Here is a 16,725-nt window from a genome sequence, read left to right on the forward strand (position 1 = left end):
TTCCTTGGGAAAAATAATCCCAAATTATTTTGGAAGGAGCTCCAACCGAAAAGATACAAATTGGAAATAATATTACAGCTTCTAAATGGTTTGACTATGCAAGACAACTCTATGAGTAGGTTCCGAAGGTTGACCCTCCCCCCTTGGTCAACACTGATATTGAACTCTTCACGGTACAAGAGGTAGAGATGGGTATCAAGAAGTTGGGTGTTGGAAAAGCAAAAGACTTAGCTGAACTCCAAGCGGAATATCTAAAGTGGGGCTCAAATATTCTTGCACCTCACATTACAAAAATCTTCAACAACATCATACAATAAGGGCTCCCCACAGATTGGTCAACTAGTCTGGCAATACCTCTTTTCAAGAGCGGTGACGTCAATAATCCCTCCAATTATAGCACCATCTTGATAAACCCTTTGTTTGCAAAGCTATTTGGAAGCATGCTAGAAAACAAAATTAGCAAGTGGGCAGAAGAAAGAGATAAGCGTGCTAAAGGGCAAGCGGGTTTTAGACCTAAACATTCCACAATTGATCATTGCATAACTTTAAGGCACATCATTGAAAAAGTTTGGGAGAAAAAGGAAGAAGTCTTTTGTTGCTTTGTTGATTTCAGAAAAGCATTTGAATCGGTTCCTAGGGATAAACTTTGGCAGAGAATGGAGGAAATTGGGGTTCCTAAACATTTGAGAGAAGCTGTGCATAGGCTGTATGAAGATGTGAAAGTCAAAATTAGAACTTCAACAGGCATTTTTGAAAGTCTTAGAAGCGATGTTGGGGTCAAGCAAGGTTGCCCATTGTCTCCTACCCTTTTTGGCTTATATATCGACAAGCTTGAGGAGTGGTTAAATTCGCAAGGGGGTGATGGTATCTATTTGTGCAAGTTTGTTATAAGGCTTCTTTTGTATGAAGATGACCTTATTTCGATTGCTAAATTGACTCTTGGTTTGCAAGAGCACTTACTATCCCTTGAGCATTTTTGTAGAAGTATGGGGATGCAAGTCAATATCAGCGAAATGAAAGTAGTGGTATTCTCTAAGAAAAGAAAACATAACCAACATAAGTTCTACTTTGAAGGCAACATTCTAGAAGAAGTTGCGGATTACAAATACCTCTGGATTGACTTCAACAAAAATCTAAGCTGGAATGGTTTTAGAAAGAAAAGAACTTTGGGGGGTTGGAAAGCATTTTATGCTTTTCAAAATAGGTGTAGAGAGGCAGAGTTATGGCACTGGAAAGCCACTCAAACTCTTTTTGGGCTTCTAGTGATTCCGGTGATTCTCTATGGTTGTGCACTGTGGGGTAGCTGTACGTCCGACATGCAGTGGAGACAAATTGAGAAAATTCAGAAGTGTTTGATTAGAAACAAATTTAAGATTAAAAGTGCAGTTCCTTATGATATCTTGTTAAGTGAAATAGAGACTACTCCTATTGAAGCAATCGCTATGGTGCGAGTCATAAGGTATTTAAAAAAAATTTGAGCAAATGGAAGAGGGTAGATGGCCTAAGGTTGTCTTTAATGATAGATTGTGCAAGAGTAAAAAAACTTGGATGCAGCAAAATAACAAACGGTTTAGTAAATGGGGTATTTGCTTGAACGCATGTCCCATAAACAACAAAGAGATAAAAACTTTTGTTATGGAAAAGTTCCACAAACATACTTGGGATAAGGAGCTAGGAAGAAAGAAAAATTACTATATTGAAGTGTTTAATCCCACTCATAATCATCAACCAAAAGCATACATAGAGGCCAATATCTCTTGGAGAGCCAAAATTCTTATTGCTCAGTTAAGGACTAATTCTCATCAACTCCGTTGTGAAATAGGGCGTTGGAAAAAGCCAAAGGAAGTGTGGGAGGAAAGGGTATGCATTTTTTGTTCTTCAAGAAAAGTGGAAACAGAAAAACATTTCATTTTAGAATGTGAGGCCTTCAAAGGCAACAGGGAAAGTTACGCAGATATGTTGGTAGCTAGCGCTTGGGATAATCTATTTAGCGAGGGGTTTGTCGAGAAACTGGGAGCATTTATTGTGAAGCTTCACAGAAAAAAAACTAAATACATCAAGCAGATGAAGAAGCAATCTGTCCCATAAACTATCTGTAACTTCGTAGACGTTAAAATAATTTCTTTTTTTCTCTCCTTCTTATTAAAATAAAACACAATTTCAAAATAATATTATAACATATTCACTGAAATTCAATTAATATACAATATAAAATAATATTTTAATATTAACATTTCGAGCTATATTAAACCTCAGTGCCCCGCACTTAATTGCTGTCTGTGCTACCATCGATAAATCGCTACATACAATGTCCCGGACTGAAATAATTATGATTTTCATAGATATATTAAAGATTCAAATGTTACGTCGCATCATTTGTTCGTCATGAACACAGAAGATGTGATGCTTAAGATGTGAAGTATTCTCTTAGTCAGACCCACAAATATATTTGATCCTATCCAACTATATTCTCATCACCATTTATTATTTTATTATTATTAGTTGGTAAATATTACAATCAAATTTTAAAGTTTGTGTTTTATACACCACTCGTGATAAAAGACATTGAAAGATTAACGCGTTTATGTGGTGTACGTGTACTTAAAACATATGGAATCATTTCTATTTTGTAGGGTTTGAGAAATAAAATATAATTAAATTAAATCTCCATAAGCGATTTTATCGATTTGAAATTTTTATAAAGTATAATGATAATTTATTGGAAAAATATAGGCACTGCACCAAAAAGTATAATAAATATATTTAAAATATTTATTTAATTATTAAAAATGGTAAAGTGTTTTTCTTTAGTTTTAAATGGGTGAAGCTAATAACAATAATGGGCAAATCGGTATTAATAAGAAAGAATTTATGACTCGGTAAAGATCAAGAATTTTGAAAACATCTATGAAATAAAAATTTTGAGGTAACAAATTGATATAAAAAAAAAAAAGTTGGAAAATTGAATGGATGAGTTTGCTTTCGTGATTGTTATTACAACCTTATCCCTTGCTTTTTGTTTTCATTATTATTATGAGTAACAACCTTATCTCTTGCTTTTTGTTTTCATTATTATTATGCTTTTTGTTTTCATTACTATTATGAGTGTGATGGGTGATTTTTAATTTGTTTTCATAACTCATCCACATCATCTAATTATTTTTTTACAATAAACTTCATTTTTTTTTTTTTCCATTTTCCATTAATCCATTGAAAATGCCCATACATAGACTTTTTATTTTTCTTGGCTTAGCTATAAGCGTTTCATATTTAGTCAAATTCTCAAGACTTCTATAGAGATCCATCTCCCCAAACTAACCTTTTACACTCTACACATTACTTATCTCTGCACTAATATTCATACTTACACTAATATTCATACTTACGTGATTTTTCATTTATGTGTGGAAGACTTCCACAACCTTCTCTCTGCACACCCCAACTTTTGCACTCCACACAATAAAGAATCTCACATATTATTATTGTTTAGTTTTCTAAGAGTGATATCTTTCCCTATGAGCTATTCTTAGTGAAATTATGCATTGCAAAGCTTTCGAAAAAAAATCATGACGCATTTCACAAAGTCGATATTCAAGGTAAAAGGTGGCAATCTAGTCTAAGGCAAATCAATTTACTTCATATTTCCACAAAAGATTGTATTTATCAACTAATTTCCAATTACGATTTTGCCATGTCCCGAGGAAGATGGTACACGATGAAAATATGTTTGAGTAAATTCCATTCACAAACTAGGCCTTTAAATAGTTAAGAGCTCCATAATACAAATTAGAATTGTCACATATATCAAACCATATTAGAAGGAAAAGAAGAGTGGCAACTAAAAGGAAGAAAGAAGCATTTTGTAGGGATACTATTAATTCCCTCACTCGGCAAGCCAAGAATTTTCACTAGTTAACATCATATCACTGGTTTTCAAATTTAACTATGGAATAGAAGCTCAAGAACATAATTTGAACTATTAGTTTAACTAATGGTTGATGCATCCCAAAAGTACTTGATTTTAGAGAACTAGTCTCCTAGTGTGCCCAGTGCTTTAACACAAAGACTAGAACAATTCAGGTAATTTTTGAAGGGAAGAACTTGATCCTTTTCACACAAATGGTTTTTAAAAGAATGTTACAGTTACCTACTCCAAACAAATGCCTTAAGCTTCATGAGGTAGATTCTTTCTTGGACTCTCATAATGGTGGCTGAATTTGCTAAAGGATTTCATGATTTAGTTTAACCATATGCTCACTAATTTCATCACAAATGGTTTTTAGAAGAATGTTACAGTTACCTGATCCAAACAAATGCCTTAAGCTTCATGAGGCAGATTCTTTCTTGGACTCTCATAATGGTGGCTGAATTTGCTAAAGGATTTCATGATTTAGTTTAACCATATGCTCACTAATTTCATAGTAATTAATTTTTGTTGTTTTAGCAAAGCCTCATCAGGATTTCTCTTGGTTATTTACACATTTGATGGGACGACATTAAACATCTCATATATACCTAGGCTAGATACTTCTCTTGTAAGAAAGAAACCATCTTCAATTGGGTGGAAGTCATTTCAAATGAAATTTCCTTTTAATTGGCCAATTATTTATAAACCCAAAGTTGGTAGTAGTTTTTTGTAACATGTTTAAAGGTCTTCCATTAAGAAATAATGTTAATGTTAAAGTTGAACCAATTCAATTCCTATACCCTATTCTATATAAACACAAGGGTCCCTTTCATTTTTCCCTTAATAAAGATAATTTCATTAGTGGATTTAGATATATGCTCATTGCAACCAAACCTAAAAGAGTAACTTAGGAAAAACAAGACTTCCTCAAAGGAAACTGAGTTTGTGTACACAAGGAGGATCATAATTATATTAGAATGTATGGGTATGAAAGAATCCCTTTACTATTTCATGTATTTGCTTGTAATGGATATTTTTGATGGCCTACCCTTTTTGAGAAAAGGAAAAAGAGATAATTTATTCCATTTTATTTTAATATATTTGATGTTACTGTAAATAAATTTTCTCACTTACATGAAGTATCTGGAAATCTCAAGTCATTCTACTTAATGGAAGCTCAACCCATTAAAATGTTTGACCCTTAAGGGGTATTTTTAGAACATTTAGCCTCGATGAGGTATGGTAATTTATTCAAAAGAATTGTAGAGGGAAGAGGAGACAATGAACATAACACACCAAAGAAGAAATAAAAAATTGATAAGGAATGAAGATTTGGACATTGAAATCAACATGAATTCTCAATAGTAGTAGATTTAAACAAAGTAAAGAGGGACAAGTACAAATGATGTCTATATACAAACATACATATACTTTTATTTTATTCATTTACAATTATGTTTTTCAGCATTTAAAATATTTACTATAAATCAATGTTTTCATAATAGTTAAGAAAATTAAAATTTGCCACTCAAAACTTTTTTATTATCGTGGTTTTTACCATATGTAGGAAACAATAACTCATAATACATTTTGAATTAAACTCATTCCTAAAGGTGGATTAAACATAAAAATGTAATAGGATAAATGTAGGTTTTAAACTTGTACAGAAATTACCTGCAAACGAATTCTTAAAAAAAAGAAAATATACAATGGCGAGAAACACAAAACAAATACACAGAGATTTTCCCCTGGATCCCAAAATCAAGACTACCAGATTTATTTTTCATTAGATTCCTTTCAATGTTACAATACATATATATACATGTTTAAGCATTCATAAACCCCAATCCATTAACCCTGGATTAGAATATAACCTAGTTCCCTTGACCGTATTTAATGGGCAGAAAACCATCATGCCCAAAACCATGTGCAAAACCCATGCACAAAACCATAGGTAGGTTCGCCTACCTAATATAAATTCTCGAGGTACTTCCTTGGACCTCGTATAAGGGGGATACTGCCCCCCCTATGACCCCCCTGATACACCCGATGCAACGAACATAGGGAGTTGTCGCCCCCCCCTGTGACCCCCCCGCGTGTGCGACTAGTCATGGAAAGTATATAAGACACACCCAAAAAGACAAACATGAGTAGTTGTGAATGCTCTCTTCATAACCATGTCAGATAAAAAGAAAATGAATATCTTTTTTTTGTAAGCTTCGTAAATATAATTCCATTACTGATAATGGATATTACATTGATATCTCCTTTTCATCAAAGGCACTATGGGATTCCATGTTTCAAACATTTAAGACAAACATTTCACCATTACTATCTATAAAGACCTTAGGTACCAGAAATTTACTTCCCAGAGGCTTGTTCAAAAACTTAAAGAGGAAAATACTAGAAAGACAAGGCTTGTTTAAAGACATAATGAGAATTGTTGTGTCTGTTACCCATGTATAGTTACATTACATGAATTATGCTATGAGTAAAATATACAAAAAACCAGTGTTTGAGAATGAAAACCCGTAGCAACCAGTTTGCAAAAAAGAAGTGAAAAAACCATGAGAATTTGTTAATCCGAGATGACAACTGGATAGAGTGGAGTAGAGCTGCCTTGGGGAAAGATCCTAATTGGAGAGTTGATGATTGTTGGTGCTGCAAGCTGCACATCAGACTCAGTATATGAGTCAGACACCAAAAAACGCTCTATCCATTTTAACATGGCCATAATGTCATCCAAATTGTTTTGAATGTCCCAAATAATTCTCTTGATTTTATTTTGACCTGCAAATAATTGATAATTGTTGACTTGTTTTTCACAAATTACCATATGAAGCAAGGTTTCTCGCTGACAGTGCATAGACAATGAGTGAAGGAAGTGGAGCCTCCTCTTTCTTAAATTTCCTAGGTCAGGAATCCATCTGAGGGAATTGCCACTGATCTTAGAGTTAGAAAAATATAACTAGTCCCCAAACTCATTTGTCTCTAAGTGAAGAATATCACTCCTCACTTTAGAGGGAACTGAATCAAAGTGGTAAGCCAATGAATCCCAACCAAAGAGACACTAATGAAGAGAGGAGAATGAGATTGAAGTGCGACTGTGATGGCTAGGAAGACGTTGCTTGGGGGCCATGTATAGCCAAAAACTAAGACTATGGACAAACAAAGGAGAGACAAAGAAGAGATAGCAACAGACAGACAATGTTAATGTAGCGACAAAACTGAGGATAATATAGGTGTCATTGACCATGAAATGGAAGAGAGAAATATTTTTTAGTAGAGGCTATGACACAAACTAATGAGGCTCAAATTGTCTTGCGCACCTTACCTCCCAAAGGAACAAATTTCAAGGAGGATAAAAACAAATTAAGCCCATAAAACTTGGGGTAGTTGTGACAAGAACCTGACCCTTGACTATATCAGAACCACATATAAAATATGCTAGGGTACCAAACACCACAGACCAATACAAGATAATTGAAATAAATACCCGCGAAATCAGAGATTTAAGGTGATGAGGTGGACAACCTAACGAACAACTCAAAAGAGGGACCCATTACTATTTTGTGGAGAAACAATACAAATAACATGGACACCTACAAGGACTAGAAGGACTACAAAGGAGATATGACACAGATAAACTAGTAGATCGTAGACAAGAACCAAGTTTTGATGCAAGGTAGTGCAGAGGCAAACCTTCCTTCAATAATTTAGACTCCCACCTCGACATCCAGGAGAAGCATGATAGTTGGAGCTCTTCCACATTAAAACGAGAAATTCTTAGAATCTTCCACCTTGAGACTAAGCCCATATATTTATAAAGGGGTGAATACATGAGAGGGTTGAACGGATGGGAGAGAAAACCAAAAAGCGCAAAAACCACAAAAGGACAAGTGTATATCATGGCACACATTTTAACAATGATTGAGGTGGATATTGGTGGCCACCTGCCTATTCCACCTAGACCTGCAGTTGGTTTCATGAGTTTCCTTGTTTATACCAGCATTTACTATTTTTAGCAATTTTTTGGGTCTTGTACTTTCGGAGCAATTTTGACCCCATAAATGATGTTTATTTGAGGTTTGCAATAGGTTTGTGCTTGTGGAAAATCCTATAGTACTCGAAGATATCTTTCCAATGAGGTATCATAGGCACCAGAGAGAGATAATATGACCAAGTTATGACCATGAGAAGTTGGATCCCCAACAAACCCCAATTGGGCCCACAAATGCTTGATGTTCAATCCCTTGGGGTTAGGGTTTTGGTTTTTTAGGGTTTTACCTTGTTGTTCAGTAATAAAAATTCCCTTGAACCTCATTGTAACTCAGTTCAGAGGTTTGTAGCCACCACATCTCTTCTCAAAGGTAAGCTATCATCGCCCGAGCTATTTTTATTTCCAATTCTATATGTAAACATATTTTGGTTCTTTGATATTAATGAAATTTTATTTTATTTCTGCTACCTCTCCATGTTTATGTGTATATCTATATTTTGTTGCATTTCTGCATAAGTCTGGATCAGTGGTATTATAGTGGTCTTCTCTTTCTCTGTTTTTCATTGCATGTCCCCAACGAGGCCAGGGTATAAGGAGTTAGCGCTCGAACTAGTTGAACCTTTGCAAGACTAGCCTCTCAAACCTCGACAACATCCCATGGCAGAAGAAAAGAAATATGAGAGGGTAGGAGATCCTTTCAAAATATTACTTGAGGAAGCCCTTGAGCGACAAGGAACGTGATGATGGATAACTTTGCCCAAATCATTCAACAGCTACCCACATGTAACGCATCTTCATCCAACAACCACTCTGGAGGTGTCACTCCATTTAAGGTACAAGTTAACTTTTAAATTGCCATATTTGAAGGCTAGATATATGCATACGCTATAGATAAATAGTTAAATATGTTGGAAGGATATTTTTTAGTTCATGACTTTTCCAACCAGGAAAGGATTTCTTTTGCACTACTCAAAGCCACCCCACATTTCAAGGACTAGTGGGAAACCTACTGTGAATAAAGGACGAACCCAAGGCAGGGCGACCCAAGAAAACCCATCGAAGCCACAAGCAAAGAACAACACCATGAAGATAAAGAAAGAAACAGGAAAATGGTGTGATTTCCATAAGAGCCCCACTCACAACATAAGTGAGTGTTGAGCCAAGCAGTCACTAGTGGCCGAGCTGAAGGATTTCGAATCAGATGCATGTTCTGACTCTCAGTCAGAAACCAACAAGGGGAATGACAAAGGGAAGAAAATTATCGATGCGAAGCCTAGTTCCACCATTTCCACCACTAAGATCCAAAAGGATGAGTCCAAAGATCTAGAGGAGGGGGGCAACTCTTCCACTCACAAATGTGGGTAAAGGGTTCTCCATTGTAGTTCATTGTCAATAGTGGGAGCCAAAATAACCTCATTTTAGTAGAGGTCGTGAAGCGGTTGGGCCTACCAACCTCACTAATCCCACATCCGTACACCATCGGGTGGCTTCACCAAGGCCGAGATCTCTGCATCAGCTAACAATGTTGCCTTCCTTACAACATCAAGCACTTCACAGATGAGGTACTATGCGATGTTTCTCCTCTTGAATTGTTTGATTTATTATTAGGTTAACCATACTTATGAAAGTGACATATTGTGTATGAATATAGGCCTCATATTATTATTATTACTTTGGGCAATAACTTGTACAGGATACCAGAGGTAGCAAGACCTACCACCATTTATTTGATCACTATGAAGCAATGCAGTAAGATCATTTCCTAGACCAATAATTTTTTTTTCTTTATGATTCACCTTTATGGCAAGAAGAAGATTGTGGGCATGACCTCTAGACAAAGATCCTCTGCATGGAAGTAACAGATGGACAAGGTTGTGGAGGAGTACATGGACATATTCACCTCACCCACAGGGGTACCTCTACGCTGTTAGGTCAAGAACTCCATCGATCCCACACTAGCCACACTGTTACCCAATGGACCGATCTATCGATGCTTTGTTCTAGAGAACGATGAAATCAAGAGGCAGATACATGAATTGTTGCAGAAAGGGCACATCATGCTAAGTTCATCACCCTATGGGATCCTGATCGTGTTGGTACAGAAGAAGGATGGGACCTGGAGACTTTGTATTGATTATCGGGAGTTGAACAAGAATACTATCCGGAATAGGTATCCAAACCCACGGATTGATGGCCTTCTGGACCAACTCAAGGGGGCCAAATATTTCAAAAAAATTGACTTGAGGTCTAGGTATAACCAGGTACCAATCGAACCCTTTGATGTGTGAAGATTGCCTTCTGTGATGCAAGAAAGTGTTCCCTCTGCAGACAGAGGCAACCCCTCTAGCCCTAGAGTGGGTCTAGTCACAAACAAGGATAGATCAACAATAGCTTTCCTTAAACAGTCATAGTTGGAGGCCTACCTCAACCGGTGGTCGATGGAGTTCCGTTGTGTTGCTCCAGCTTCCGCTTCCTTCTCCTGATGAGTAATCAATTTGAAACAATGCAAAGGAAATACAACAAAGCATGTAACCCGAACAACAATGATCTATTTACTCACAAAGTCAAGAAGTCATGAGCTATCAAGTACATTACATACAAGACATAGGAAAAAATCATTGATTGCATTAATAATGAAATAAGAGTAAGCTTACAACCAAAGTCTTGATGTCGCAAGCCTTCTCAGAAGGGTCCAACCAGCATGTTCCTCAAGCATTCACTCTTTGAAGATGGATCTCCCAACATACAAGTCTCTCTCACTCACAAATTTTACACAAGATTAAGGGTACCTCACAACCTTCCATAAGCTATCAACAATCCCACACTTGTCACACTCACACCAGCTACCTAGCAAACTCACAAACACTAATAGCACTGCTCCACTAGCCAGCTATCAGCAACCATTCCAAAAACTAGCAATTCATAGCAATGGTGAGAGTTTAAATAGGAGAAAGAGTCTCCATGAAAGGTGGAAGAGTGAGCTTATCTCCAAGGAAGGTAGCAAAAATGATGGAATAGCCACACTAGAGAAAGGAGGGTGATACAAACTATGCCAACAACTAGGTCTAGAGTCATCTGGAAGGCCGACTGTTGGAACAAATTCGCCCAATCTGGATCATCACGGGGGCATAATTGATCTATAGCGCTGACATCGCTATTGAATAACATAGCTAGTCAGGTCATCACTGAAGATTACAAGAAACCTCGCGTTGGCACATAAAATCGGACCATCGCGGGAATCAGGTGTACTTCCGCGATGGCAGCGCTTCTGGACTGTTTAGGAGTGCCCTTCAGCGCGTTTATTTAGCCAACAGACGCGATGAGGCAAATAACTTAGGAAAAGTGGGTCATTTGGCAACATCAGAGAGCATTTGTCTACTATGAGCATGTATGACTTGGACACATGACACAGTAGGAAGACTAGAGGGAAGACAGTGACAAATTACTGTGTAACAGATGCCCCCTAAAGTATGAAGCCCAAGAGAGTGGGAGAGGTGAAATGCTTTACGAAACTGGCTGAGCTGTAACACCATCTAGAAGAACCTGCACACAAGTACAACTGATATCTCAGACAATGAAGTACATGTATTCTAGGCATGGGCGCAGCCATCCAAAAGACATACAAAATAGGTCTGTGGTATGGACACAACCATCCATCTAATGAGACCATGATGATAATAAAGGTTTGGTTGCAGCCATCCATGAAGACTCAGGTATGGTCGCAGCCATCCATCAATGAGTCATGTAATCATAAACCAATCCACGCAACCCGAACATATGTAATCTGAGTTCAGAGTCTTGAACCCATCCAATCATACTACAAATTCTAGCATGCGAATAGATGTGCTGAGGTCGAGCATGATAGAGAATCGCTTGATTACCGGTCAATGATGAAAACCGTTAACAAGCGCGAGAGAAACCACCAATAATGCCAATGGTTCTCAAGGTACTAGCTAGCGCAATCCACGAGGTGTGAAAAAGGAGTTGAAGTTGAACACTCGTGAAATCACCCAATTGATGACCAATGATGAAAGTCGACCATCAGGTGCGAAGAACTTGCCATTTAGGCATGCAAGATCTAAGGTACCAAGCGGGATCTCTAGATCAATCTCCTGGATAATGAGCTGATGTCGACAGGAGACGACCTGTCGCAGGGGCCATAATGTTTCCCCCATCAACGACACGAGATAAGGAACAAGTGGTAGATGGTGAAACAGAGTATCAGAGGAGAACGCAAGGGTGTAAACTGCAGAAGGATTATACTCTTAAACATGTCGGCGACACGACTCCGGAGGGTGGTAGCATTCAGGTACCAAGGGATCAGAGGCACGATGGAGATGGCGTGAATCAGATGGAATGAGGCTAAATGACAACCCAAACCCATGGAAGGCCAAATGACAATGTGTGGATATCCCAACCCGACAAGAAGCAAAAGTGTCAATGTTCAAGAGTGACTAGCTGCCATAGACAATCAATGATAAACTTGTTGTTGAATCCAACCTAGTAATAGTTTAACGAGCCCTAGGAAGGAGAAGCTTGAGTCTCGTCATGGTGATGAGTCCAATGTTGTCAGGGTTTAATGAGTCTGACATAGGTAAAACTCAGAGTCTTTTTCATGTTTAGAGAGTTTGAAAAAGACACGGAAAAGAAAACTCTAGGGGGGTCCTTTTTCGTAAATTTGTGTCTCTCGAGCCCGAAAAAGTATAAAACGATACTCGAAAGAACCGCCCGACCATTACGATCGAGGAGTACTTTTCGTAACTAGTGATTGCGACCCAAAAAAGTAGAAAAGCGGTCGGAATCACGCCGTTTCGTAACCGATAACGAGCTTGAAACGACAAAGGCCCGACAATCTTTTCGTTTTTACACAGTTGGAAAAGAGATTAAAGGCGAATGCCCCTTATTTCTTTTAACGAGTCAAGAGGAAAAACTCGGCTATCTTTTCATTTTTTCAAGTCAGAAAAGAGCTGAAAGCAAACCTCCATTTTTATTCTCTTTAACGAGTCAAAAAGGGAAAAATACTCGGCAATCTTTTCATCTTTTACGAGTCAGAAAAGAGCTTAAAGGAGACTCATCCTAGAGGAATGAGTGGTATAAAGGGTAGCAACTGGTTCCAGCAATGGTGGAACTGCTCAAAACATGCAATGGTCAAGAGGCTGGCTAATAAAACCACTCATCGCTGCGGTTCCTCAGGAAAGGGAAAACAATCAAGTGAAAGCATATGATCAGCCAAAGAGATGGTGACAAAATGAAACAACCAAAGCTCATCTAGAAGAATTTAGCGGATAGCAATGGCAATCATGAGGTGTAAATCAGGTATGGGTTCATTTTTACACAAGCTTGAACCATGGAGAACTCTGCTTGGATTCAGTTTCATGTTTACACAAGCTTGAAATGAAAAACTATGCTTGTTATAAGTTCGCATGCCCCCAGCATAATGACGCAAATCGAGGTACATGCCCCCCAAGCTTCATTTCATTCAACGAGGTGGATGGAATGAAGGTTCAGATTCGAGATCTTGGAAAGACTCGACTTGAATTTTACGAGATCTTAATCAAAGACTCGATTTGGAAAAGGAGGAGTTGTTTCATTTTTTAATGAAGTTGACATAGTAAAAGAACTATCCTCATAACCCTTGTTTCATTTTGTAACGAGCTTGACACAAGAGAAGGAACTATGCTCGAGACTCCTTGTTTCATTTTTTAACGAGGTTGACATAAGATAAGAACCGTCCTCGGACTCCCGTTCATGGGCCATATGAGGACATGGCTCCCAAGAGGTCTTCTTGGGATGGAAGAAACACACTCTGGGAGGAATACATGTCATGATGCAACAATGACAGATTGGGTTCCAATGCCCCCAATACATTATGTACGAGACCATCTGCATGATCATCAGTAGAGGCGGAGACGGAACAGGTAGCCACATAATTGACCTATGGCAAGGAAGGTACGACTTGCGAGCAAGAACCAAGAGGGGATGACAGCTACGCAGGAGGCACCGGGGGACTAAAGAATGATAATTGATCTATGGTCACCACTCTTCTGTCGTGTGGAAAACAAACCACATGGAAAAGTGAAGAGACGAGGGCCCCCATGGCATAAACATAGTCACGGCCAAGGAGAAGACTGAAATCTAAAGCACCTTGGACAACCAGTACGTCTATATAGACGGTTTTGCCTCCCAAAGTAACAGGAAACTTCGGGAGGATCCCTAAAGGTTGACTGGTTCCTCCGTCAAATGCCAATAGATTCTGCATGACTGACACAAGCTATGGGGAGCCCAAATCTTGCCAAGTAGTGGAAGGCATAAGACTGACAGATGCACCCTCATCCAAGACAGTGCGAGGTACTGCCTTATCATAGGCATGTACTGTATTCTAGAAATGCATATGGGATGGAAGGAAGAATGTAGTCAAATGACTCCAGTCGAAGGAAACGACTGGACTACTTGGTGGGGGAATCGTATGATTGCCCCCCTGCTCTACAGGAACCGAAGAAGGACTCTCGTGATCAGCAGGGATGGGAGGGTCGTTCTCGGACTCAGGAGAATCAGACGAGACGAGAAGAACATGAGAATGACACTCTTTTGAAAAAGAGTGATCAACAGGTGGTGAACCTAAGTTGACACTCTCTCCGACCAATGGTTGGTATCGAACATGCATAGCACAGCCAGGTTCGGAAAGAGGAGGACAGACAAGAGAAGAATCTAAGTCAATCTCTTTGTCAACGGGGAGAGGGTCTGAAGAGAGCCTCTGATAACCAATGGGAAGTTGGGGTGAAGAAGCTGTAAGACTTTCCAAAATGGTGGAAGCTTTATCCATGAGTGGACAAAGGTGAAGGGGATGGTTGCCTTCACATAGCCTACAGGGGAATTGAATCTTCCCTTTCTTCTTACCGTTGCTAGTTGATAGGGTGGCATCGTCATGAGCTTTAGAGGACGATGAGGGACAAGTTGGATTGTGAGACCATACTTCTAAGATCCTAGGAATGCCAGGACAATCACGAAGAAGATGGTCACCCTTGCACAATTTACAAGGAAACTTAACCTTCCGCAGAGGAGCAGAAGGTGTTCCGACTTGAGATGTACTTGGAGCAGTAGCTGCACAGGTGGCCTCACATTTATCGGACTTCTTCTTCTTCTTCTTCATCTTCTTAGCCTCCTGGTTGCTAGATGTAAAACTTTCACCAGGCGGAGGAGGAGAGGAGGAGGAACAAACACGGGAAGAAGGCGTAGGCTCAACCTTGGAATCATCGTGTCGTGGTTCGGATGAAGTAGATGGTGGAATAGGAGTTATGACACTTGGGACCACTGAGGTTGAAAATAACCATACAGGCAAACCGATGGTTAACCCAGGTAAAGACAATGTTGCCATATATGGAGCACTGGCATTTCCAAAATAAGGAAAAGGACCAGGGTTCCTATTTGGGGGAAGACCTTGGTCGGTAGACTAAGGGAATGTTGCCATCGAGAATGAGCCTGAAAAACACTCTTCTCACAACCAAGAACTCGAACTATTACCAGGAATATTTCGTGGGCAGTAAATTTTATGATGCAGGAACAAAACTTGACCTTTTCATGTTTCAAGAGTCAAGAAAAGGACGAAAAGGTGACTCTATCTCTTTCGAGGTTTAATGAGCCTCAAAGGACAAGTGATCAGATGGACCTTTTCTTTTAAGGAGTCTAAAAAGGAACGAAAGTGACTACTTTGGAGAACTAGGCAAAAGTTTTATCAAACAACCCGTAAAACTGCATATACACCTTGGTAGTCATATGAAAACCAAGGACTTTCCTTACGACAGTCAATCTTCCCGAATGCTGTGTTCGGTGCGTTACGGTTTGTAAGGTAGCAGACGCAGCTTCCTAGGGATAAAGGATGATAACCTAGTGGGGTCTCCCAACATATACTTGATGGTACATGGGAGCACAATTCTGTGCTAGATCACTATTGAGTCACAGAAGGAGGAATCACCCAACCTTGAGTGGAAACAAAAGTGACTACATTTAACAATGCCGGAGCACGTCTCTAGCCCAGGCCTCTAAATAGTGTGTGTTATGTTCCAATGCGTTGTTAGATTTATCCAGTTCATTTTAGAGTTGATCTTGGATTATGTTTCAATTTTCAGGCCTTACCATATGTATATAACAAATCCTAGGATGTAGCTAGAATGAATGAAATATCCTTTTCTTCGATGAACACCTACCTATGGGAGGGTAGAGAGATCATTCCCAAACCAAGAAAACCAAGACAATAAAGGCAGTCACTCAATGCAAGCAGACATCAATTCCTAAAGTGCACGAATACTACTAATGAGAGATTTAAACATTTGCTTTTCAATATGTAAACTTGAAATGCAAGTTCACTTTCACTTTCGTATACTAAATGAATGCAATTCTTTTGATTTTGATGTCTTTAATTCTAGAAGAAGAAAATAAGCAACAAGCAAGTGTGGAAAAACGATTGATCCAAACAATTGTAATCTATGTTTAGGCAGTGAAGAGAAATCAAATCAATGCCAGAGATTGGTTCAATAACAGTCACCAAACAATCAACCAAAAACAAGCAAAGGGGAAGGCTCAATCAAACCAACAGCAAGCTGCAAACGAATCTTTGAGAAAACAAGCAACCAAGCGAAACTGGTCCAAGAAACTTGAAACAATGAAACTAGGTCACAAAAGCAAGAAAAACAAGATTCATTCAACAAAGCTCACAAGAGATTGCCTCAACCTATAAACAGTGAAAAACAAGTTATCAAACAAGTGAGAATAACAAGGGACTAGCAGGACTGATGGACTTAGGAGGCAGAACTGAGAAAAT

This window comes from Pinus tabuliformis, chromosome 8 (assembly GCF_031772625.1).
Source record: "Pinus tabuliformis cultivar Carrire ecotype Pingquan chromosome 8, CPIR1, whole genome shotgun sequence".
Taxonomy (NCBI): domain Eukaryota; kingdom Viridiplantae; phylum Streptophyta; class Pinopsida; order Pinales; family Pinaceae; genus Pinus; species Pinus tabuliformis.